The following is a 6,210-nucleotide window of genomic DNA, read 5'->3' as shown; positions in this document are numbered from 1 at the left end:
TATTGTAGCCTCAGAATTTACATATTCATTTCTATTTGTTCACTGTATTAGCATGTTATTGCACAGTAGTACTCCATCATCAGAACTGCACCGAAAACATTTAGCATGTTCGTTTGCTCGTATATACGATCGTGGATTATAAGCTGGAACAGTATTTTTCTCTCACACCAAACCAACCAGCAGTAAATAATCCACGATCGTTTACGACGAAACGAACAGGCTGATTGCTGTTGACTACTAATACGAGCAAAAGTACATTTTACTGAAGCTGTTGTTAATTGGGGCTAGCTGTTAGCAAAACTGTGCTGCATTACGAGTTTACCTAGCACAGTTATGTTCCTCTGAACAATGCACCTACATAATGCAGTGCACCACGTGCCATTGTGTGGAGAGCTACCTGGGGAACAATGTTACTCGGTGTGCTTGTAAATTGTACTGTTTTTTCCTTCTTCAGTTGAAGTAATGGCTTTCCAATCTTAATGTTGATCTTTTATCCAATGGTTATGTGTGCAGGAAATATTGTTTCACATACATTCCCTGATGCCAATGCGTGACGCTGCTCGTGCTGCTTGTGCATCTCGTGCCTTTTTACATTCCTGGAGATGTTATTATCCAAATCTCATCTTCAATAAGGATACGATTGGCTTGAAGATAAATGGGCGTGGAGAGAACTTCCACCATAAAATTGACCGCCTTCTTAGGAATCGCTCAGGCACTGGCATGAAAATGTTCAATCTTGACTACAGCGGCATGAGAGGGTTCCATGGCAATAGTTATTTTGACAGTTGGCTTCAGATTGCTCTTAAACCAGGGATTGAAGAACTCACCCTCTGGCTGCCCGTAACAGAGAAAATATACAACTTCCCATGCTCACTTTTATCAGATGGGGCTCGAAACTCACTTCAGCACCTTAAACTTCGTTTTGCTGCCCTCCATCCCACAGTTGAACTTGGCCCCTTGGGAAGCCTAACAAGTCTGAATCTGTCGCATGTGAACATTACATGGGATGAGTTAAATTGCCTTCTTTGCAACTGCTATGGCAGGTGGAGCCGGCCAGGGGCCCACGCAGCACTATGCGTGTGAACAGTACCGGGTCAGATTAGATTAGATTGGTTTGGTTTGTTAGGAAAGAGATAAATTAGATTGGTTCGGTTAGGATATTACTTAGGGGTCAAGTAAGTTGTCTCTATAAAAGGGATCATCGTGTATCAGTTAGAGTCAAGCAAGAAGAAATCCTAAGATAGTTCCCAAGGAAAGGGCGGCTATCTGGGGTCTCTCTCTGCTAATCCATCTATCCGTAGCCAATCCATAACAATCTGGTATCAGAGATCTCTGGTTCGATCATGTCCAGCCCTCTACCGAGTTCTTTCCACCCGCCGCCGCCGCACATCCACACGCCGCCACCAGCGTCTTCGTCGGCGCTGCTGCCCCACACAGCGGGCGCGCCGGCATTGGGCGCGCTGGCGTCCTCAGGGGCGCTTGCGCCCTCTGCCCCGACGTCGTCCGCCCTCGTCCTCACCCCAGAGTAGATGACGGCCGCAATCCTGGAATTAGGGCAGGCCGTGGCGGGCATCAGGGCCTTCCTCGTCGGGCCCTATGCGCCCCAGCCGCAGCCCCAGCTGCCACCTCCTCCGTCGCCACACCAACAGCAGCTACCCCCGCCGCCGCCGCCCTCGGCCGCGACCACGACGCCGGTCATCTCGTACCAGTATGGGATGCCACTACTCGACATCATCAATGGCAATACATCTGTTGCACCGCCTTCATCAACAATAGACCTCGTGGTTGAGGACCCTGTGCTGCAGCGGGGGGCCGTGGCTGTGGATGGCATAGATCAGCGTGATCTTGTCGATGCCACCGCCGCAGACGAGACCCTCGAGCTCATGCAGATCACCGACTACAACTAACTGCGCGGCTTCGACGAGGCACCGGTGGCCGTCCACTTCGCCAAATCGGATCGGATCGATTCCGTTGTGGTTGCTGCACCGCCGTCCTTAATGACGTCGCCAACAGCACCATCGGCAGTCATAGTGGTGCCAGTGCAGTTCCACACTGCTACGCCACTTGCTGAATCGGCGCCATCACCAACAACGACGGTGTCAGCTACGTCGTTGCGCTCCTCTTCCCCCACCATGGCCACATCACCAATGAAGGTCTCGGCTGCCACAACTCCGGCAGTCTCATCACCAGCTTCGCCAACAACCCCGCCGGCACTAGTGTCACCAATGCAGGTGATCATCCATGCACCGACATTGGCGGACATGGTGCCTTTGTCGCTGCCTCTATGAGCCGCAACACCGATCCCTCGAGCAGGGCCGTGGCTGTTTGCGTGCGCTTATTCTCCGCCGGCTCAGCAGCAGGCCTTCAAAGCTCCATGGGTCGCTTGGAGTACGCCTCCAGCACAGCCCCGCTCTGCTGCACCCATAGCAGGGGTGGCTGCCTCGTGGAGGGCACCATCGACTCCACGTGCAGGCGCTCCATGGATTCGAGCCGGACGGATTCGATTCCAGGCAGATCAGATGGAGCAGCCAAGTTTGGCACCTCGAGGAGGAAGGTATGGATCGTGCACCACTACAGAAGCAGATCCCATGGGACGGAGTTGATTTTGGGGAGCCATATGCCTTCCGCCTCGACTACAACCGCAGCATTGGTCTCCTTCAGCAGGTCTGCCATGGCGATCTTCTCTGGACCGCAAGGTCTTCCGCTCCGGTAATCGCCACAGCTCGAGGACGAGCTGTCTTCGAGGGGTGGAGTAGTGTTATGGCAGGTGGAGCCGGCCAGGGGCCCACGCGGCACTGTGCGTGTGAACAGTACCGGGTCAGATTAGATTAGATTGGTTTGGTTTGTTAGGAAAGAGATAAATTAGATTGATTCGGTTAGGATATTATTTAGGGGTCAAGTAAGTTGTCTCTATAAAAGGGACCATCGTGTATCAGTTAGAGTCAAGCAAGAAGAAATCCTAAGATAGTTCCCGAGGAAAGGGCGGCTATCCGGGGTCTCTCTCTGCTAATCCATCTATCCGTAGCCAATCCATAACAACAACTCTCTTGCTTTGGAACAACTAGAGCTGAATTGTTGTGCGGAGATTATTTGCCTAAAGATATCTTGTGCCCTACAGCGGCTCAGCAGCCTTAGGCCCCATTTGGCCGGGCTCCGGCGGCTCCAGTTCCCGCTTGTCGGCCGCCCAGCGGCCGACACCAGGTTACTGTTCACCAGAGCCGTTTTTCTCTCTCCTCCTTTCCTCTCTCACTGACATAACCGGAGCCAGAGAAGCTCGTTTTTCTGGCTCCGCGGCTCAGGCCGCTCAGCGGCCGACACCCGGCTACAGTGTAGGAGCCGGAGCCCGTGGGAGCCCGGCCAAACGGGGCCTTAGTGTTGTTGGATGCGAGAGACTGAAAGTGATAGAAAGCAAAGCTCCAAATCTCTCTAGTATTTTCCTTCGAGGACACAGGTTGAACTTTTCACTTGTGGAAACATTGCAAGTGAAGAAACTAGTGTACTTTTGTTCAAACTTTGTCCATGGTGCTCGTGCCAAGCTGCCAACCATTATGCCAAATCTTGAAACTCTTGACATAATTTCACAGGTTGAGGTATGATGTTCTCTACAAGATAGGGTGTTCTAAGCTAGTAATATGTACGGATTACATTTTTCATATCTGATACATGACTTTTTTGTGTGTGGAGGTGGTTGATGCACCAATGCTACCTACCAAATTCCCCAACCTTAAGCACCTAAACATCTGGTTGTCGATTACAGACGACTCCCGACCATATGACTACTTGTCTCTGGTTTCTTTTTTTGAAGCGTCTCCTTCCTTGGAGACTTTAGTGTTAACTGTAAGGCTCTTGCACTGTTCATTCGTTTCTTCCAGCAAAGCTATGTGGTCTGTCTGGGTCCATTTAATTGAATCATCTTATCCTATTTATTGTCAGGTGTCTCGGTCAAATATGATGCATGAATCGGTTTTTGCTGATTCACAACTGAGACACACATGCCTGATATATAGCCGCCATGGAAACCTCCAGAGTGAAGATCTTTGGTTTCAGCTCAGCTAAGTGCTTGGTTGAACTAGCCTGTTATATTCTCAAGAATGCGGTGTCACTTGAATGTCTTACGTTGGACACCATTTATGGCCCTAGGTGTGGTCAAGGCCAAGGTTTTCATTTTCGGAAATTAAAATTTATCGGGGACACAGATAAAGAGGATAAATAGGAAATATCGGACCAAATTCAAATAAAATTTAATTTGAATTTAAGTAAATTTAAACAAAATTTGTACGAAAAAAAGATAGATATTTTCTTATCGGCACCTACGAATAAAGAGGATATATCGGAAATATCAGGAGATTTCGGCCGATATTGGAAACCATTGTCTCAAGGCTAAGTATAAATATTGTCTTCCCATTGGTAATGGTGTTCTCATGGAAGCCCCTAGAGCCCTCTCAGCTATCAGAACATACATTGAGAACAAAGTACCATCTAGAGTTAAATTAACAGTTCTGGGGCCTTGCTGCCGGTGCCATGGTGGTGGAATCTAATATATTTTGGATTTGGAGGAAGATGGCGGATATCATCGCAGTGATCATGCTATTCACTACCGGAAACACCTAATTTGCCGAGTGTCCCCACGTTTGCCGTGGGCACGATTTCGGGCACTCGGCAAACATGGTGTTTGCCGAGTGTCCCAAATAGGAAACTCGGCAAAAATAACACTCACGGCATAACAGTTTATACCGAGTGCCTACACTCGGCACAGAATAGGCACACGGCAACATCATGTCCAGTAACACCGTCGGTCTCCGTTATCCTATATGCCGAGTGCCAAAATACAACACTCGGCAAACACACATCGATACCGAGTATCACCTTTTGACACTCGGCAAACGGTATTATATGCCGAGTGTCCGACTCTTACACTCAGCAAACATTTTTTTTTTATTTTGCCCCCCCAAACTTTTTGTACTGTTGTCTTACAATACCTGTTGCTCTCTGTTCAAGTAATGTACATTTCTGAGTTATTTTACTATATTTCATCAATTTATTTTAGTCAAATGAATTTTCGGTAATTTTTTGGATTTGAACTGCAAGTGCTTCGAATATCCGAAAAAAGTGAATAAAAAATGATATTCTTTTCACTGAGTTTGTTTTGATACCGTATCCAAGGCCAGACCATAAATCTCGAACATTGTGTTCGCGAAACATGAGCAGAAACACGTGGCGGAAACGTCTGAAAATTCTATAAAAAACAAACAAAGTCTAAAAATCATGAAATTCATCGAGTTGTCATGATATCATACGTGGAGGCTATGGTAAAAAATTGAGAGTGTTTCGGCAAAGTTGACACGTACGTTGTTTACAAATCGGATCATCTCCGGAGAAGTTTCTGAGATGTGAGAAAGATCCGGTAAGATGAGGAGACAATTTGAATGTCGATTTGGAGTTTCACTTCAAATTTTTTTTGTATATATAATAGAGAACAAAGATCACTTCTTGTGAATTTTTGGCAATTTTTCGAAGCCATTTCGTAATTTTTATTCTTTCGTCGCAATTATTGAATTTTATATGCGTGATATACAAACACAGGAAATAATAATCCAATTTTTGTACAAGCTTGAAATATACATTTGTGAGTGCACCTAACAAAGTGTAATGCAAGTTCATTTCATGAAATTAGTGAAACATGAAATAGAGGAAAGTAATTAAGTAGAGGAAAGAAAAGGGTAGCATGAAATATAGAAATAAGTTTGCCGAGTGCTGCATAGATGGCACTCGGCAAACTGATGGATTTTTTTAAGGGAGAACCGGGATTTTTAAGTAGTTTACCGAATGCGCCATCGGCCGACACTCGGCAAACTGATGGAAATTTTTTTTAAAAAACGTTGCCGAGTGTCGTATCAGGCCGACACTCGGCAAACAGGCCGCAAAATAGATAGGCCGCGGGCCGGCTCTGGCCATTTCTCCATTCCTCCCCACTCCACTCCCTCCCCACTCGCGCCGCCGTCGACCTCCCTCCCCTCGCGCCGCCGTCGAGCTCCCCCCCACGCGCCCTCTTCCCTCCCCACTCCGCGGCCCCCTCCCTCCCCACCCCGCCCGCCCGCCCGGCCGTCGACCTCCCCCCCGCCCGGCCGGTCTCCCTCCCCTCGCACCGCCGTCGAGCTCCCCCCCACGCGCCCTCCTCCCTCCCCACTCCGCCGCCCCACTCCATCGTGC

The 6,210-nt window shown here is 48.4% G+C and overlaps 1 pseudogene; it reads left to right on the top strand.

The window, feature by feature from the left end:
* The first annotated feature begins 519 nt into the window (after positions 1-519).
* LOC136499319 (uncharacterized) lies at positions 520-4,538 on the top strand (annotated as a pseudogene).
* The last annotated feature ends 1,672 nt before the right edge of the window (positions 4,539-6,210 follow it).

This window comes from Miscanthus floridulus, chromosome 13 (genome assembly GCF_019320115.1).
Source record: "Miscanthus floridulus cultivar M001 chromosome 13, ASM1932011v1, whole genome shotgun sequence".
In the NCBI taxonomy this organism is placed as follows: Eukaryota; Viridiplantae; Streptophyta; class Magnoliopsida; order Poales; family Poaceae; genus Miscanthus; species Miscanthus floridulus.
Note: the sequence above shows the minus strand (reverse complement) of the source record. Positions and strands in the feature narration are given on the sequence as shown.